Raw genomic sequence first — 21404 nt, 5'->3', positions numbered from 1 at the left:
GGGATAGTTCTGTTGGTTATACATTGATTACATTAAACAAAGCATAACCCTAACAAACAAAAAAAAATAAGTTTTCAGATGAGGGTTAGCCAACTGAATAGAAAAAGTCTACAACTGATATTTAAACAGTAAACCTGAAAAGAAAAAAAAAATACCAACAGCAGCAACCATTCTACTTGTTTCATTATCACATTTCACAATCAGCATGTTAAGATGGAAAGGGTACTATCCAAACATTGGAATATCCTACAAGAAGATCTACACCTTAAGACCCCAATCCCTAATAAACAAAGTCACCTACCGGAGGGCTCCAAACCTTAAAAACAAAAAAAAAAAATAGCCCCCAGTAAACTTCCTCCCACTGTGTCCAACTCTCAGTCCACTTGCCTTATCCCCCTTACTGGCATGTATCAATACCGTAAGGCTCTGTGCAAGACCTGTTCCTTTGTCACCCATGGACAGAAGAATTTACTATAAAAACATAAGACCTCCAAAATTTGACAATTTCTATAATTGCTCCTCTGATTTTATCTAGTATACTGCCTATCTTGCCCATGCGCTAAATTTTATTTGGGCCGAACTATACGCCATGGACGGCTAATAGAGGAGGGGAAAGACAAGACAAACAGTGTTCCCGTACACTTTGCAGAATATCACCACAAATCAACCATCGGATGTTGAGTCTGGATGTTCGATCACATCCCCAAAACATTGCCAGAGGCTGAGCGATTCCATAGGTTGTGTGTCAGAGAAACCTTTTAACAATTACTCCCTGCATACTCTCTCACCAAGGGGTATGAATGAAGATGTTGAAGTTTCCATCATGTAGTTTGATATATTTCAACCTACTATATACACAAATTTTTTTCCGTTTACATGAAAATTGAATTTAGAAATTTCTGGGAAAATATGGGGGTGGCTGGTCCAATCAGAGTGATTTTTTTTCCTCGACATACCAGTGAGTATATTAGGATTAGCATGATACAGTTTTATTATATCTTATGTTATATTATATTAGTTGTCTCACCTCTATTAAGGCTTAGGAAGTGTCCTGATTTTATATATGCTCAGAGTCTCGTAATTTAACAGCATATGCATTTATTTTTGGGTTGTACAATTTACACCTTCTATGATGGTTGCCATGGCTTAACCCATTTTTATTGTTTATGTAATTTGCACAATTTATACAATTTATCATGGTTTATTTGCACTGCTCTCTTGTAATCCTTTATTATGAAGTATATTGCATATAGTCCCTGTCACTTTAAGAATGGCAGCCTTCAACTGACTTCACATCTTGTGTAAATAGCCGAAAATATTCCTCCTCCATCAGCTTGATGAAGGAGCGTGCCTGTGACGAGACCTACAGTGCACATGCTCGTGGAACGCATCACAACGCTCTGATGTCATTACACCAATGTGAGCTCCAGCCCTCACTTCCGGGCACCACCATCTTGCCGGATCATCCTGGAATAGTGATAGGGAGGATCTGGTTACTACACATTGCGATGACAGGACCTTCACACTGAGGCGGTTTATCCCCGATGAACTACACGCCATATTTCACCTGCTTTCCTGCAAGTGGGTTTTAATTGTGTACAATAAATGTTTGTTTCATCTACACTTAGATGCGCTCTCTTCTTTGGTTTATTGTAGTTAAAGCTGAATAATTTCCAAGTAAAATATAGATCACTTTAGAGAACTCAATGTCCTTACACTGAAGGGGGTCAGTAAAAGAACCAATATAATGTGTTTTTCATAGGATATGGCGGCTATGGCCAACAACCAAGCCTCCTTCACCCATGTCAAGGCTCACTTGCTTTGTTCTTACATTTCTAGTCATACAGGTGTCCCGGAGGCTGGTTTAGGATATTTTGGGGAAGGACCAACACCATCAGGTGTGGAGCCAGGATCCCAGCTGGTGAGTATATATGATTTCTTATTATACATTAACTTGTGGTTTTTCACCCCCTCCCCTCCTAGCTCATGCACAGTTTGTTTTCAGTGTGTTTTTTTCATATGAATCCCCATCAACTGTTCGAAATTCTGTCCCGATTTCCACCATGCAAGATAAGGCACTTTCAGCTATGGTCCGAAAATTGCATGTCGTTGCACATACACTAATGATGCGAAAAAACGAATGATCCAACTATCAACATGAATGTTAATTTGCTTTTCAGCTCATCTGTGGCCTGCTTAAAGCACATCTTCCCTGCATCAAAGCACCACAATTAATAAAACACAACCCAATTAATTTGTAATACTCAATATCTATCCAGGCCTCCATTTTTATTTTATTTTGTTGAGATATCACAATCTGATCTCATTGCTGTGATAACACCCAGAGTGCAGACCGCTGCAGGGGAGCAGGGTCCTGTTACTAAATGTAAGATGCTTCCAGTAACAATAATCCTCAGCCTTACTGTCCTAGCCATATCTATGCCCATGGATGACCCAGCGGTTGGATAGAAGCAGTGGGTGGTCCTGGTGGCTTGCTCCAATGGCTGCTACAACTACAGACATCAGTGCCAAGCTTATCAAATCAAGTAGATCATGGTGATGATGTATGATGATATTGCAGATAATGAAGAGAATCCAACAAAGGGAATCATTAAAAATGAGCCCAACAGTATACATGTGTATGTGAGAGTGCTTAAGGACTACACAAGAGAGGCGGTGAATTGAAAAAAAAAAAAGAAAGAAGGATCTGGGAAGGTGATAAAGATATGGTCGTTAGGTCCACTCTCTTAATCAGCCTCATTGATCATGGAGCTCCGGATCTGCTATCCTTTCCAAGTGATGACCTCCACATCGAAGAACTGAACAAGCCAGTTAAATATATGTATGATAACAAGATGTACAAAAAGATTGTTCTATACATAGAGACCTGTGAATCTGGCTCCATGAAAATCATCTACCCAACATTGAAGTTTCTGCTACCATAGCCGCCAACCCTCATGAGTCCTTTTACACTGAGAAAACCGATACCTCGGTGATCTTTACAGTGTCAGCTGAATGGAAGACTACACAGTTTTACTGGTCAAGGCACACACTAATACCAGTTATGTGATGCAGTATTAGAACTGGACCATTTCAAGAGGAAGGCGAGCCAGTTCCAGGGTAGCGCTAAATCAGTGGCCTCTTACAAAACCCTGGAGCCGGTACACAATATGGACCTTATCCCTGGCCCAGCAGAGCCCATGGCCACCCTAAAGAAGAAGTTCCTGGCCATTAACAATTTGATTTTAATTCTAGTGATTCTATTTTTGTTTCTTATCCCTTATAATTATTTCTGTAATTGTTTTACATAAAAGATATGCCTAGCTACACTTTGTGCTGGTTGTCACACACAGTAGACGCAATAGATTTCAGAGGACTCCACACAGAGATTTACTATTAAAACAGCGTCTGAAAAGAAAGCGCCCACGGCAGACAGCTAAATTGTGTCCTGCACATGCTCATTTATATCCGTGCATACATACTGGAGAAGCATCTAGTTCTTGACTGTCATTTATTCCTTTAAAAAAATATTTTACCCATTGAATTTTTTGAAATGTAATAATGTTTAAAGTGAAGTCCCAATATTTGTGAAAGCAAATTCCAATGTGAACATGTTTCTGCAGTGATTTTTCGTTGTGTTAGACGTGCTTCTAGGATGTCTGCTTTCTTAGATGGATTCCTGTATTGTGCCTAGTTAGTAAATTCACTTTTGCGTCTACATGTTAAACGCTTTTAGTAAAATGTCTTTTCATTAGAGTCCGTCTACTTTTAGATGGCAAAGTAGACATTAGCCCACGGAAATGTACCTAGGCACCGTCTAGATACATTAGTAAATTAGGGCCTCAGCATCCAATCACCTCACCTTTCATGATGTCACAATATATATTCTCTCTCTCATGCAGATCAACTATGTTGAACACAACCAAAAAGGTGAGCCAAAGGCTGTTATCCAATTAAAAAGGAGGTTATTTGCAAAAATTACCCAGTTGGGCTCCCACTGGTAAATACATAAATCCTGCATTTTACAATCCCTATTTGTGGGTCTCACTTGACATGAATTCACTTTGTCTATCCCTCACCAATTTGGCCTTAAGGCATTACAATATTTCCCATTATTAGACCCCAGACAAGCTACCGTCATCATAGAAGTTACACAAGTCTGCTTAATCCATAAAATATTTTAGTTATAATGGTGAATTCTATATACAAATCCAAGGCACAGCTAAGGGAACCAGTTTTGCTCCCTTGTAAGAAAAAATGGGCGATGGGCCTCTGGAAAGAAAAACTACATATGGAAAAACTTTTGTTGATAATTTTTTTGGCAGATATATAGAGGACATTCTTGTCATCTGGGATGGCGCAGCTACATTAATAAACCTATTTGTGGAGCATTGCAACAGCAACCCTCATGACCTTTGCTTCACATGTGTTTCTGACCCCAAAAAAGTTTGGCCTTCCTAGATCTTGAAGTTAGTCACAATAGTGGGGTAATACAGGCCAGAAACTTCACAAAGCCCACAGTGGGCATTCCTATATACACTGACAGCTGCCATTTCCCCAAATGGATTAACATCTTTAACCAATTGCCGCCCGGCCTATAGCCGTTTGGCGGCCGCAAAAATGCATTAGCTTTCCGGGGTGTACGCCATTTGGCGTCCTCCCGCACATGCGCGGTTGCAGAGCCGCGCAGCTGCGCGATCTGTCACAGGCCGATGACAGATCTGAGTACCGGCCCCTGTGGCCGGTACAATGTGACCTGCTGTGACCAATCACAGTAGGTCACGACAGTTTTATATAATGGATGGCTTCATTCATGCCATCCATTGTATACTAGTGTCTAGCTGTGAATGGTCACAGCAGGTCACATGCACGTCATGTGATTAGCTGTGGCCAAATCACAGCTAAGCACAGAAAAAAAAAAAAAAACCTGAATGAAATCGATGTCATTCAGGTAAATGCTTGTTTGTAGCAAAGTAATTCTTTGCTATAAGCAAATTGTGTAAATAAAAAAAAAAAAAAATACTGATCACTTCTCCAAAGTAGTACAATGTTACTAAGGTAACATTGTACTACTTTGGTCATAGTAAAATATGAAAAAAAAAAAAAATCTTAAAAAAATAAAAAATTTAATTAAAAAAAAATATATTTTTTCACTGTCACCAGTCCGTGTCCCTGTTCACCACCATGCCAGTTATAGGATGCTGTACTACATTGGTGACAGTATGTAAAAAAAAAAAAAAATTGTGAAAAGTTTAATTCTTTCATTTTCCGAAAAATGACAAAAAAAAACACATCTTAAAAAAACAAAAACTTGTCATTCCTCTTATGAAGTACGTTGGACTGTCTAGTTTATAAAAAAGGGGTCTTTTGGGGGGGCTATCTGTACTGTTCTGACATTTGGGGGATATCTGATTTGTTAATTTAGCAAAAATAAAAACCCCGGCGGTGTTTAAATACCACCAAAAGAAAGCTCTAGTTGTGTGAAGAAAATGATAAAATTTTAGTTTGAATGACAATTGCGCGGTCATACAACATTGTACCCAAAGTGTGAGCGCTGAAACCTGAAAAATGGTCTGGGCAGGAAGGTGTAAAATTTTCCGGTATTGAATTGGTTAAAAAAAAGGGGCAATTTTGTTGGTTACACATGGATTACATTGAACACAGCATAACCCTAAAAAAAACATTGGAATATCCTACTAGAAATTCCACAAATTACGACCCTCCTCCCTAATAAACCTAAAGTCACCTACCGGAGGGCTCCAAACCTTAATAAAATAGCCCCCTAATCTTCCTCCCACTGTGTCCAACTCTCAGTCCACTTGCCTTATCCCCCTTACTGGCATGTATCAATACCGTAAGGCTCTGTGCAAGACCTGTTCCTTTGTCACCCATGGACAGAAGAATTTACTATAAAAATGGTAAAACCTCCAAATTTGACAATTTCTATAAAATTGCTCCTCTGATTTTATCTAGTATACTGCCTATCTTGCCCATACGCTAAATTCTATGTGAGCCAAACCATACGCCATGGACGGCTAATAGAGAAGGAGAAAGACAACAGTGTTCCCGTACACTTTGCAGAATATCATCACCAATCAACCATTGGACTTCAAGTCTGGGTGTTAGATCACATCCCCAAAACATTGCCAGAGGCTGAGCAATTCCATAGGTTGTGTGTCAGAGAAACCTTTTGGATTTACTCCCTGCATACTCTCTCACCAAGAAGTTTGAAGAATTGGAAATTTTCCCCATCATGTAGTTTGATATATATTTTAACCTACTATACATTTATTTATTTTTCCCCATTTACATGAAAATTGAATTTAGAAATTTCTGGGAAAATATGGGAGTGGCTGGTCCAATCAAGGTGACTTTTTTCCTCGGCATACCAGTGAGTATATTAGGATTAGCATTACACAGTTTAATTATCTTATGTTTTTATATTATATTAGTTGTCTCACCTCTATTAAGGCTTAGGAAGTGTCCTGATTTTATATATGCTCAGAGTCTCGTAACTTATCTCACAGCATATGCATTTATTTTTGGGTTGTACAATTTACACCTTCTATGATGGTTGTTGCCATGGCTTAGCCCATTTTTATTGTTTATGTAATTTGCACAATTTATACAATTTATCATGGTTTATTTGCACTGCTCTCTTTTAATCCTTTATTATGAAGTATATTGCATATAGTCCCTGTCCCTTTAAGAATGGCAGCCTTCAACTGACTTCACATCTTGTGTAAATAGCCGAAAATACTCCTCCTCCGTCAGCTTGACAAAGGAGCGTGCCTGTGACGAGACCTACAGTACACATGCTCGTGAAACGCATAACTACGCTCTGATGTCATTACACCAATGTGAGCTCCAGCACTCACTTCCGGGCACCACCATCTTGCCGGATCAGCCTGGAATAGTGATCGGGAGGATCTGGTTACTACACATTGTGATGACAGGACCTTCACACTGAGGCGGTTTATCCCCGATGGACTAGATGCCATATTTCACCTGCTTTCCTGTAAGTGGTTTTTAATTGTGTACAATAAATGTTTGTTTCATCTACACTTAGATGCGCTCTCTTCTTTGGTTTGTTGTAGTTGAAGCTGCATGATTTCCAAGTATAATATAGATCACTTTAGATAACTCAATGTCCTTACACTGAAGGGGGTCAGTTAAAGAACCAATATAAACTTGTTTTTCATAGATATGGCGGCTATGGCCAACAACCAAGCCTCCTTCACCCATGTCAAGGCTCACTTGCTTTATTCTTACATTTCTAGTCATACTGGTGTCCTGGAGGCTGGTTTATGACATTTGGGGGGAGGACCAACACCATCAGGTGTGGATCCAGGATCCCCACTGGTGAGTCTGTAGGATTTCTTATTATACATTAACTTCTTGTGGTTTTTCACCCCCTCCCCTCCTAGCTCATGCACAGTTCATTTTCAGTCTGTTTTTTCATATGAATACCCATCAACTGTTTGAAATTCGGTCCCGATTCCCAACATGCAGGATAAGGCACTTTCAGCTATGGTCCAAAAATTGCATGTCGTTGCCGACACACTAATGATGTGAAAAATGAATGATCCAACTATCAACATGAATGTTAATTTGCTTTTCAGCTCATCTGTGGCCTGCTTAAAAGCACATCTTCCCTGCATCAAAGCACCACAATTAAAAACACAACCCAATTCATTTTTAATACTCAATATCTATCCAGGCCTCCATTTTTATTTTATTGAGATGTCACAATCTGATCTCATTGCTGTGATAACACCCAGAGTGCAGACCGCTGCAGGGGAGCAGGGTCCTGTTACTAAATGTAAGATGCTTTCAGTAACAATAATCCTCAGCCTTACTGTCCTAGCCACATCCATGCCCATGGATGACCCAGAGGTTGGATAGAAGCAGTGGGTGGTCCTGGTGGCTTGCTCCAATGGCTGCTACAGCTACAGACATCAGTGCCAAGCTTATCAAATCAAGTAGATCTTGGTGATGATGTATGATGATATTGCAGATAATGAAGAGAATCCAACCAAAGGAATCATTAAAAGTGAGCCCAACAGTATACATGTGTATGTGAGTGCTTAAGGACTACACAAAAGGCGATGCAGAGGCGGTGAAGGGAAAAAAGGATCTGGGAAGGTGATAAAGATATGGTCGTTAGGTCCACTCTTAATCAGCCTCATTGATCATGGAGCTCCGGGTCTGCTATCCTTTCCAAGTGATGACCTCCACATCGAAGAACTGAACAAGCCAGTTAAATAGATGTATGATAACAAGATGTACAAAAAGATTGTTCTATACATAGAGACCTGTAAATCTGGCTCCATGAAAATCATCTACCCAACATTGAAGTTTATGCTACCATAGCCGCCAACCCTCATGAGTCCTCTTACAATGAGAAGCAAGACAGATACCTCAGTGATCTTTACAGGTCAGCTGGATGGAAGACTACACAGTTTTACTGGTCAAGGCACACACTAATACCAGTCATGTGATGCAGTATTGGAACTGGACCATTTCAAGATGAAGGCAAACCAGTTCCAGGGTAGCGCTAAATCAGTGGCTTCTTGCAAAACCCTGGAGCCGGTACACAATATGGACCTTATCCCTGGCCCAGCAGAGCCCATGGCCACCCTAAAGAAGAAGTTCCTGGCCATCAACAATTTGATTTTAATTCTAGTGATTCTATTTTTTTCTTATCCCTTATAATTATTTCTGTAATTGTTTTACATAAAAGATATGCCTAGCTACACTTAGTGCTGGTTGTCACACACCGTAGACACCATCGATTGCAGACGACTCCACACAGCGTTACTATTAAAACAGCATCTGAAAAGAAAGCGCCCACGGCAGACTAAATTGTGTCCTGCACATGCTCATTTATATCCGTGCATACATGCTGGAGAAGCGTCTAAATCTTGACTGTCATGTAATCCTTTAAAAAGCTATTTACCCATTTAATTTTTTTTTAAATGTAATATATTTGTTTAAAATTAAGTCCCAATACTTGTGAAAGCAAAATTTCAATGTGAACATGTTTCTGCAGTGATTTTTCGTTGTGTTAGACATGCTTCTAGCACATCTGCTTTCTTAGATGGATTCCTGTATTGTGCCTAGTTCGTAAATTCGCTTTTGCGTCTACTTGTTAGACGCTTTCTTTATAAGTGTCTTTGCCGTCTAAAAGTAGAAGGACTCTAATGAAAAGCAGACATTAGCCCACGGAAATGTACCTAGGCGCCGTCTAGATACATTAGTAAATCAGGGCCTCAGCATCCAATCACCTCACCTTTCATAATGTCACAATATATATTCTCTCTCTCATGCAGATCAACTATGTTTAACACAACCAAAAAAGGTGAGCCAAAAGGCTATTATCCAATTAAAAAGGAGGTTATTTGCAAAATTACCCACTCAGTTGGGCTCCCACTGGTAAATACATAAATCCTGCATTTTACAATCCCTATTTGTGGGTCTCACTTGACATGAATCACTTTGTCTATCCCTCACCTTAAGGCATTACAAGATTTCCCATTATTAGACCCCAAACAAGCTACCGTCATCATAGAAGTTACACAAGTCTGCTTAATCCATAATTATTTTAGTTATAATGGGGAATTCTATATACAAATCCAAGGCACAGCTATGGGAGCCAATTTTGCTCCCTTGTATGCAAACTGGGCGATGGGCCTCTGGAAAGAAAAACTATATATGGAAAAACAGGTTGGCTGCAAATTTCTTTTGGGAGATATATAGATGACATTCTTGTCATCTGGGATGGTGCAGCTACATTAATAAACCTATTTGTGGAGCATTGCAACAGCAACCCTCATGACCTTTGCTTCACATATGTTTCTGACCCCAATAGTTTGGCCTTTCTAGATCGATCTTGAAGTTAGTCACAATAGTGGGGTAATACAGGCCAGAAACTTCAAAGCCCACAGTGGGCAATTCCTATATACACTATGACAGCTTCCATTTCCTCAAATGGATTAACATCCCTAAAAAGGGACAGTTCAGTTGTACATTGAACAAAGCATAGCCCTAACAAAAAAAAAAAAAAAAAAAAAAAACACACACGGTTTCAGATGAGGGTTAGCCAACTGAATCAATAGGAAAAAAAAAGCCTACAATTGATATTTAAACCGTAAACCTGAAAAGAAAAAATACCAAGAACAGCGACCATTCTACTTGTTTCATTACCACATTTCACAATCAGCATGTTAAGATGGAAAGGGTACTAAGCATTGGAATATCCTACTAGAATATCTACAGCTTAAGACCCCGCTCCCTAATAAAACAAAGGCACCTACCGGAGGGCTCCAGACCTTAAAAAAAAAAAAAAAAATAGTCCACAGTAAACTTCCTCCCACTGTGTCCAACTCAGTCCACTTGCCTTATCCCCCTTACCGGCATGTATCAATACCGTAAGGCTCTGTGCAAGACCTGTTCCTTTGTCACCCATGGACAGAAGAATTTACTATAAAAAAAAAAAAAAAAAAATGGTAAGACCTCCAAATTTGACAATTTCTATAATTGCTCCTCTGATTTTATCTAGTATACTGCCTATCTTGCCCATGCGCTAAATTTTATGTGGGCCGAACCATACGCTATGGACGGCTAATAGAGGAGGGGAAAGACAAGACAACCAGTGCTCACGTACACTTTGCAGAATATCACCACAAATCAACCATTGGACTTCAAGTCTGGGTGTTAGATCACATCCCCAAAACATTGCCAGAGGCTGAGCAATTCCATAGGTTGTGTGTCAGAGAAACCTTTTGGATTTACTCCCTGATTACTCTCTCACCAAGAGGTTTGAATGAAGAATTGGAAATTTCCACCATCATGTAGTTTAATATATTTTTACCTACTATACATAAATTTTTTTGCCATTTACATGAAAATTGAATTTGGAAATTTCTGGGAAAATATGGGGGTGGATGGTCCAATTGGGGTGACTTCCTCTACATACCAGTGAGTATATTAGGATTAGCAGGATACAGTTTAATTATCTTATGTTTTTATATTATATTAGTTGTCACCTCTATTAAGGCTTAGGAAGTGTCCTGATTTTATATATGCTCAGAGTCTCGTAACTTATCTAACAGCATATGCATTTATTTTTGGGTTGTACAAGTTACACCTTCTATGATGGTTGTTGCCATGGCTTAGCCCATTTTTACTTATGTAATTTGCACAATTTATACAATTTATCATGGTTTATTTGCACTGCTCTCTTGTAATCCTTTATTATGAAGTATATTGCATATAGTCCCTGTGCCTTTAAGAATGGCAGCCTTCACATCTTGTGTCAATAGCCGAAAATATTCCTCCTCCGTCAGCTTGACAAAGGAGCATGCCTGTGACGAGACCTACAGTACGCATGCTCGTGAAACGCATAACGACGCTCTGATGTCATTACACCAATGTGAGCTCCAGCCCTCACTTCCGGGCACCACCATCTTGCCGGATCAGCCTGGAATAGTGATAGGGAGGATCTGGTTACTACACATTGCGATGACAGGACCTTCACACTGAGGCGGTTTATCCCCAATGGACTAGATGCCATATTTCACCTGCTTTCCTGTAAGTGGTTTTTAATTGTGTACAATAAATGTTTGTTTCATCTACACTTAGATGCACTCTCTTCTTTGGTTTATTGTAGTTGAAGCTGCATGATTTCCAAGTATAATAATATTTATCACTTTAGATAACTCAATGTCCTTACACTGAAGGGGGTCAGTTAAAGAACCAATATAACTTGTTTTTCATAGATATGGCGGCTATGGCCAACAACCAAGCCTCCTTCACCCATGTCAAGGCTCACTTGCTTTGTTCTTACATTTCTAGTCATACAGGTGTCCCGGAGGCTGGTTTAGGACATTTGGGGGAGGACCAAACACCATCAGGTGTGGAGCCAAGATCCCCGCTGGTGAGTATATGATTTATTATACATTAACTTGTGGTTTTTCACCCCCTCCCCTCCTAGCTCATGCACAGTTCATTTTCAGTGTGCTTTTTTCATATGAATCCCCATCAACTGTTCGAAATTTGGTCCCGATACCCAACATGCAGGATAAGGCACTTTCAGCTATGGTCCGAAAAATGCATGTACACACACACACACACACACACACACGATGCAAAAAATGAATGATCCAACTATCAATATGAATGTTAATTTGCTTTTCACCTCATCTGTGGCCTGCTTAAAGCACATCTTCCCTGCATCAAAGCACCTCAATTAAAAACAAAATTACCCACTCAGTTGTGCTCCCACTGGTAAATACATAAATCCTGCATTTTACAATCCCTATTTGTGGGTCTCACTTGACATGAATTCAGTTTGTCTATCCCTCACCAATTTGGCCTTAAGGCATTACAATATTTCCCATTATTAGACCCCAAACAAGCTACCGTCATCATAGAAGTTACACAAGTCTGCTTAACCCATAATTATTTTAGTTATAATGGTGAATTCTATATACAAATCCAAGGCACAGCTATGGGAGCCAATTTTGCTCCCTTGTATGCAAACTGGGCTATGGGCCTCTGGAAAGAAACAATATATGGAAAAACAGGTTGGCTGCAAATTTCTTTTGGGAGATATATAGATGACATTCTTGTCATCTGGGATGGTGCAGCTACATTAATAAACCTATTTGTGGAGCATTGCAAAGGCAACCCTCATGACCTTTGCTTCACATATGTTTCTGCCCCCAATAGTTTGGCCTTTCTAGATCGATCTTGAAGTTAGTCACAATAGTGGGGTAATACAGGCCAGAAACTTCACAAAGCCCACAGTGGGCATTCCTATATACACTATGACAGCTGCCATTTCCTCAAATGGTTTAACATCCCTAAAAAGGGACAGTTCTGTTGGTTGTACATTGATTACATTGAATAAAGCATAACCCTAACAAAAAAAAAAAACACCACATGTTTTCAGATGAGTGTTAGCCAACTGAATCAATAGAAAAAAAGCCTACAATTGATATTTAAACAGTAAACCTGAAAAGAAAAAAAAACACCAAGAACAGCGACCATTCTACTTGTTTCATTACCACATTTAACAATCACCATGTTAAGATGGAAAGGGTACTAAGCATTGGAATATCCTACTAGAAGATCTACACCTTAAGACCCCACTCCCTAATAAACAAAGTCACCTACCGGAGGGCTCCAAATCTTAACAAAAAAAAAATAGTCCATAGTAAACTTCCTCCCACTGTGTCCAACTCAGTCCACTTGCCTTATCCCCCTTACCGGCATGTATCAATACCATAAGGCTCTGTGCAAGACCTGTTGCTTTGTCACCCATGGACAGAAGAATTTACTATAAAAAAAATAAATTAATAAAAAGGTAAGACCTCCAAATTTGACAATTTCTAGAATTGCTCATCTGATTTTATCTAGTATACTGCCTATCTTGCCCATGCGCTAAATTTTATGTTGGCCGAACCATACGCTATGGGCGGCTAATAGAGGAGGAGGGGAAAGACAAGACAACCAGTGTTCCCGTACACTTTGCAGAATATCATCACCAATCAACCATTGGACTTCAAGTCTGGGTGTTAGATCACATCCCCAAAACATTGCCAGAGGCTGAGCAATTCCATAGGTTGTGTGTCAGAGAAACCTTTTGGATTTACTCCATGCATACTCTCTCACCGAGAGGTTTGAATGAAGAATTGGACATTTCCACCATCATGTAGTTTAATATATGTGTTGCGCTCCTCAAAATATTATTACATAATATATATTGTAATGTATATTTAAAATAAATTAAATAAATAAAAATAAATATAATCTCATAATAATATGATGTAAATAAAGTGAAAAACGTGCCCAGTGCTGTGGTTAATATAGAGATACCTGGAAAATGATGATGTGTGTAATATTCAAAAAAAAAAAAAAAAAAAAAAATATTATCTATTATGCCACAAATCAAATGAATAAAGAAAAACCTCTTTGATTAATAATAAACGAGTGCAAAAAATTATGCATGTGCAAAAATAGCAAATATTGCCTTAAACACTGAAAAATGTATATATATATATATATGTGATGAAAAAATGTATATAACACCCAATTGATTATATAAAAAAATATTACTAAAAATTATGCAGATCATGAATAATTATCAGTCCACTTGTACCACTAGAGACGATAATTGGAATTACATGCTCTAAATGCTTATTTAGGCTGAAAAGTGATCGTCCCAATCTATGTGGATATATGGAAAGTCTAAAGATGTGGTAAACTGTAGTGTTGCTTTCCTTCCACTAGATGGCCTCCCAGTTTCTTCCAAGTATGACGGATGAGTGGATAGATATGGGTATCTCCCCTCGTGTGATTTTGGGTCTGTCTCCTCTTCCTCCCCTTTGCTCCTCCGAATTAGGCCATGAAAAAGAAGAGAAATCCCCACATGGTGCTTATATCCTTTTAGAAAGATTTTAATATGTCTCCTGACAATTGCACACTCACATTGCCAAAGATAAATACAGAGCGTTTTTTTTTAAATTTTGTGCCCGCGCACAAGGACAGTACTCGCCGTTCCTACGATGTTGGCGTCGTGACGTCAGAGCCCCTCCCCTACGCGTTACGCCACAGGGTCACGTGGCTTCCTCAGGGGGATGTGATCCCCCTGAGGAAGCCACGTGACCCTGTGGCGTAACGCGTAGGGGAGGGGCTCTGACGTCACGACGCCAACATCGTAGGAACGGCGAGTACTGTCCTTGTGCGCGGGCACAAAATTTAAAAAAAAACGCTCTGTATTTATCTTTGGCAATGTGAGTGTGCAATTGTCAGGAGACATATTAAAATCTTTCTAAAAGGATATAAGCACCATGTGGGGATTTCTCTTCTTTTTCATGGCCTAATTCGGAGGAGCAAAGGGGAGGAAGAGGAGACAGACCCAAAATCACACGAGGGGAGATACCCATATCTATCCACTCATCCGTCATACTTGGAAGAAACTGGGAGGCCATCTAGTGGAAGGAAAGCAACACTACAGTTTACCACATCTTTAGACTTTCCATATATCCACATAGATTGGGACGATCACTTTTCAGCCTAAATAAGCATTTAGAGCATGTAATTCCAATTATCGTCTCTAGTGGTACAAGTGGACTGATAATTATTCATGATCTGCATAATTTTTAGTAATATTTTTTTATATAATCAATTGGGTGTTATATACATTTTTTCATCACATATATATATATATACACATTTTTCAGTGTTTAAGGCAATATTTGCTATTTTTGCACATGCATAATTTTTTGCACTCGTTTATTATTAATCAAAGAGGTTTTTCTTTATTCATTTGATTTGTGGCATAATAGATAATATTTTTTTTTTTTTTTTTTTTGAATATTACACACATCATCATTTTCCAGGTATCTCTATATTAACCACAGCACTGGGCACGTTTTTCACTTTATTTACATCATATTATTATGAGATTATATTTATTTTATTTATTTATTTAATTTATTTTAAATATATATTACAATATATATTATGTAATAATATTTTGAGGAGCGCAACACATATATTATTCTATTTTTTGTCTATTTTTCACATAATGATTTGAGTATGTGTTTCATGTGTTGATGCACCAATTTATTTAAATAATTAATTGTAAACATTTTTTAATCATAGTAGCTCACAAGTATACACTTTTTATATTATTAATGTAGTTTAATATATTTTTACCTACTTTACATCCATTTTTTTTCCATTTACATGAAAATTGAATTTAGAAATTTCTGGGAAAATATGGGGGCGGATGGTCCAATTGGGGTGACTTTTCCTCGACATACCAGTGAGTATATTAGGATTAGCAGGATATAGTTTTATTATATCTTAGGTTATATTTTATTAGTTGTCTCACCTCTATTAAGGCTTAGGAAGTGTCCTGATTTTATATATGCTCAGAGTCTCGTAATTTAACAGCATATGCATTTATTTTTGGGTTGTACAATTTACACCTTCTATGATGGTTGTTGCCATAGCTTAGCCCAATTTTATGTAATTTGCACAATTTATACAATTTATCATGGTTTATTTGCACTGCTCTCTTGTAATCCTTTATTATGAAGTATATTGCATATAGTCCCTGTCCCTTTAAGAATGGCAGCCTTCAACTGACTTCACATCTTGTGTAAATAGCCAAAAATATTCCTCCTCCGTCAGCTTGACAAAGGAGCGTGCCTGTGACGAGACCTACAGTACACATGCTCGTGAAACGCATAACGACGCTCTGTCATTACACCAATGTGAGCTCCAGCCCTCACTTCCGGGCACCACCATCTTGCCGGATCAGCCTGGAATAGTGATAGGGAGGATCTGGTTACTACACATTGTGATGACAGGACCATCACACTGAGGCGGTTTATCCCCAATGGACTAGATGCCATATTTCACCTGCTTTCCTGTAAGTGGTTTTTAATTGTGTACAATAAATGTTTGTTTCATCTACACTTAGATGCTCTCTCTTTGGTTTATTGTAGTTGAAGCTGCATGATTTCCAAGTATAATAATATTTATCACTTTAGATAACTCAATGTCCTTACACTGAAGGGGGTCAGTTAAAGAACCAATATAACTTGTTTTTCATAGATATTGCGGCTATGGCCAACAACCAAGCCTCCTTCACCCATGTCAAGGCTCACTTTTTGTTCTTACATTTCTAGTCATACTGGTGTCCCGGAGGCTGGTTTAGGACATTTGGGGGAGGACCAACACCATCAGGTGTGGATCCAGGATCCCCACTGGTGAGTCTGTAGGATTTCTTACTATACATTAACTTCTTGTGGTTTTTCACCCCCTCCCCTCCTAGCTCATGCACAGTTTATTTTCAGTCTGTTTTTTCATATGAATACCCATCAACTGTTCGAAATTCGGTCCCGATTCCCAACATGCAGGATAAGGCACTTTCAGCTATGGTCCAAAAATTACATGTCGTTGCCGACACACTGATGCGAAAAACGAATGATCCAACTATCAACATGAATGTTAATTTGCTTTTCAGCTCATCTGTGGCCTGCTTAAAGCCCATCTTCCCTGCATCAAAGCACCACAATTAAAAAAAAGAAACACAACCCAATATCTATCCAGGCCTCCATTTTTATTTTATTTTGTTGAGATGTCACAATCTGATCTCATTGCTGTGATAACACCCAGAGTGCAGACCGCTGCAGGGGAGCAGGGTCCTGTTACTAAATGTAAGATGCTTCCAGTAACACTAATCCTCAGCCTTACTGTCCTAGCCACATCCATGCCCATGGATGACCCAGAGGTTGGATAGAAGCAGTGGGTGGTCCTGGTGGCTTGCTCCAATGGCTGCTACAGCTACAGACATCAGTGCCAAGCTTATCAAATTAAGTAGATCATGGTGATTATGTATGATGATATTGCAGATAATGAAGAGAATCCAACCAAAGGAATCATTAAAAATGAGCCCAACAGTATACATGTGTATGTGAGAGTGCTTAAGGACTACACAAAAGGCGATGCAAAGGCGGTGAAGGGAAAAAAGGATCTGGGAAGGTGATAAAGATATGGTCGTTAGGTCCACTCTTAATCAGCCTCATTGATCATGGAGCTCCGGGTCTGCTATCCTTTCCAAGTGATGACCTCCACATCGAAGAACTGAACAAGCCAGTTAAATATATGTACGATAACAAGATGTACAAAAAGATTGTTCTATACATAGAGACCTGTGAATCTGGCTCCATGAAAATCATCTACCCAACATTGAAGTTTATGCTACCATAGCCGCCAACCCTCATGAGTCCTCTTACACTGAGAAGCAAGACTGATACCTCGGTGATCTTTACAGGTCAGCTGGATGGAAGACTACACAGTTTTACTGGTCAAGGCACACACTAATACCAGTCATGTGATGCAGTATTGGAACTGGACCATTTCAAGGAGGAAGGCGAGCCAGTTCCAGGGTAGCGCTAAATCAGTGGCTTCTTGCAAAACCCTGGAGCTGGTACACAATATGGACCTTATCCCTGGCCCAGCAGAGCCCATGGCCACCCTAAAGAAGAAGTTCCTGGCCATTAACAATTTGATTTTAATTCTAGTGATTCTATTTTTGTTTCTTATCCCTTATAATTATTTCTGTAATGTTTTACATAAAAGATATGCCTAGCTACACTTAGTGCTGGTTGTCACACACCGTAGACACGATCGATTGCAGACGACTCCACACAGCGTTACTATTAAAACAGCATCTGAAAAGAAAGCGCCCACGGCAGACTAAATTGTGTCCTGCACATGCTCATTTATATCCGTGCATACATGCTGGAGAAGCATCTAGTTCTTGACTGTCATGTAATCCTTTAAAAAGCTATTTACCCATTTAATTTTTTTTGAAATGTAATATATTTGTTTAAAATTAAGTCCCAATACTTGTGAAAGCAAATTTCAATGTGAACATGTTTCTGCAGTGATTTTTCGTTGTGTTAGACGTGCTTCTAGCACATCTGCTTTCTTAGATGGATTCCTGCATGGTGCTTAGTTCGTAAAATCGCTTTCACGTCTACTTGTTAGACGCTTTCTTTAGTAAAATGTCTTTGCTGTCTAAAAGTAGACGGACTCTAATGAAAAGTAGACATTAGCCCACGGAAATGTACCTAGGCGCTGTCTAGATACATTAGTAAATCAGGGCCGCAGCATCCAATCACCTCACCTTTCATAATGTCACAATATATATTCTCTCTCATGCAGATCAACTATGTTTAACACAACCAAAAAGGTGAGCTAAAAAGGCTGCTATCTAATTAAAAAGGAGGTTATTTGCAAAATTACCCACTCAGTTGGGCTCCCACTGGTAAATACATAAATCCTGCATTTTACAATCCCTATTCGTGGGTCTCACTTGACATGAATTCACTTTGTCTATCCCTCACCAATTTGGCCTTAAGGCATTACAATATTTCCCATTATTAGACCCCAGACAAGCTACCGTCATCATAGAAGTTACACAAGTCTGCTTAATCCATAATTATTTTAGTTATAATGGTGAATTCTATATACAAATCCAAGGCACAGCTATGGGAGCCAATTTTGCTCCCTTGTATGCAAACTGGGCGATGGGCCTCTGGAAAGAAAAACTATATATGGAAAAACAGGTTGGCTGCAAATTGTTTTTGGGAGATATATAGATGACATTCTTGTCATCTGGGATGGTGCAGCTACATTAATAAACCTATTTGTGGAGCATTGCAACAGCAACCCTCATGACCTTTGCTTCACATATGTTTCTTACCCCAATAGTTTGGCCTTTCTAGATCGATCTTGAAGTTAGTCACAATAGTGGGGTAATACAGGCCAGAAACTTCAAAGCCCACAGTGGGCATTCCTATATACAATGACAGCTTCCATTTCCTCAAATGGATTAACATACTAAAAAAGGGACAGTGCTGTTGGTTGTACATTGAACAAAGCATAGCCCTAACAAAAAAAACAACAAAAAGACAAGTTTTCAGATGAGGGTTAGCCAACTGAACTAATAGAAAAAGTCAACAACTGATATTTAAACAGTAAACCTGAAAAAAAAAAAAAATATTAAACAGCAGCAACCATTCTACTTGTTTCATTACCACATTTCACAATCAGCATGTTAAGATGGAAAGGGTACTATCCAAACATTGGAATATCCTACTAGAAGATCTACACCTTAAGACTCTACTCCCTAATAAAGTCACCTACCGGAGGGATCCAAACCCTAAAAAAAATGTAAAAAAAAAAAAAAAATAGCCCCCTACTCTTCCTCCCACTGTGTCCAACTCTCAGTCCACTTGCCTTATCCCCCTTACTGGCATGTATCAATACCGCAAGTCTCTGTGCAAGACCTGTTCCTTCATCACCCATGGACAGAAGAATTTACTATAAAAAAATGGTAAGACCTCCAAAATTTGACAATTTCTATAATTGCACCTTTGATTTTATCTAGTATACTGCCTATCTTGCCCATGCAGTAAATTTTATGTGGGCCGAACCATACGCAATGGACGGCTAATAGGAGGAGGTGAATTCTATATACAAATCCAAGGCACAGCTATGGGAACCAATTTTGCTCCCTTGTATGCAAACTGGGCGATGGGCCTCTGGAAAGAAAAACTATATATGGAAAAAACAGCTTGGCTGCAAATTTTTTTGGGGAGATATATAGATGACATTCTTGTCATTTGGGATGGTGCAGCTACATTAATAAACCTATTTGTGGAGCATTGCAACAGCAACCCTCATGATCTTTGCGTCACATAGGTTTCTGACCCCAAAAAAGTTTGGCCTTCCTAGATCTTGAAGTTAGGAACAATAGTGGGATAATACAGGCCAGAAACTTTACAAAGCCCACAGTGGGCAATTCCTATATACACTATGACAGCTGCCATTTCCCCAAATGGGTTAACATCTTTAAAAAAAAAAAAAAAAAATGGACAATTTTGTTGGTTATACATTGATTACATTGAACACAGCAGTCCTAAAAAACAAAACCAAGTGTTCAGCTGAGGGTTGGCCAACTGAACCAATAGAAAATCTACAACCGATATTTAAACAGTAAACCTGAAAAGAAAAATACCAAGAACAGCGACCATTCTACTTGTTTTCCATTACCACATTTCACAATCAGCATGTTCAAATGGAAAGGGTACTATCTAAACATTGGAATATCCTACTAGAAGATCTACACTTTAAGACCCCAATCCCTAATAAAGTCACCTACCGGAGGGATCCAAACCTTAAAAAAAAAAAAAATAGACCGCTAATCTTCCTCCCACTGTGTCCAACTCAGTCCACTTGCCTTACCCCCCTTACAGGCATGTATCAATACCGTAAGGCTCTGTGCAAGACCTGTTCCTTTGTCACCCACGGACAGAAGAATTTACTATTAAAAAAAAAAAAAAAAAAAAAATGGTAAGACCGCCAAATTTGACAATTTCTATAATTGCTCCTCTGATTTTATCTAGTATACTGCCTATCTTGCTCATGCGCTAAATTTTATGTTGGCCGAACTATACGCCATGGACGGCTAATAGAGGAGGGGAAAGACAAGACAAACAGTGTTCCCATACACTTTGCAGAATATCACCACAAATCAACCATTGGACTTCAAGTCTGGGTGTTAGATCACATCCCCAAAACATTGCCAGAGGCTGAGCAATTCCATAGGTTGTGTGTCAGAGAAACCTTTTGACATTTACTCCCTGCATACTCTCTCCCCAAGGGATATGAAGAATTGGAAATTTCCACCATGTAGTTTGATATATTTCAACCTACTATATACTTTTTTTTTCGTTTACATGAAAATTGAATTTTTAGAAATTTCTTGGAAAATATGGGGGTGGCTGGTCCAATTGGAGTGACTTTTTCCTCGA

General features: G+C 39.0%; 4 pseudogenes; 3 read left to right on the top strand and 1 right to left on the bottom strand.

The window, feature by feature from the left end:
- The window catches only part of LOC149443936 (legumain-like), a 348726-nt pseudogene that overhangs the window by 108939 nt on the left and 218383 nt on the right, over positions 1-21404 (bottom strand).
- On the top strand, positions 1775-7311 carry LOC149443942 (legumain-like; annotated as a pseudogene).
- LOC149443941 (legumain pseudogene) lies at positions 7744-16735 on the top strand (annotated as a pseudogene).
- LOC149443940 (legumain pseudogene) lies at positions 17243-18172 on the top strand (annotated as a pseudogene).

The sequence above is a fragment of the Staurois parvus genome, unplaced genomic scaffold, assembly GCF_062004578.1.
Source record: "Staurois parvus isolate SC_StPar_1 unplaced genomic scaffold, SC_StPar_1.0 ptg000822l, whole genome shotgun sequence".
In the NCBI taxonomy this organism is placed as follows: domain Eukaryota; kingdom Metazoa; phylum Chordata; class Amphibia; order Anura; family Ranidae; genus Staurois; species Staurois parvus.
Note: the sequence above shows the minus strand (reverse complement) of the source record. Positions and strands in the feature narration are given on the sequence as shown.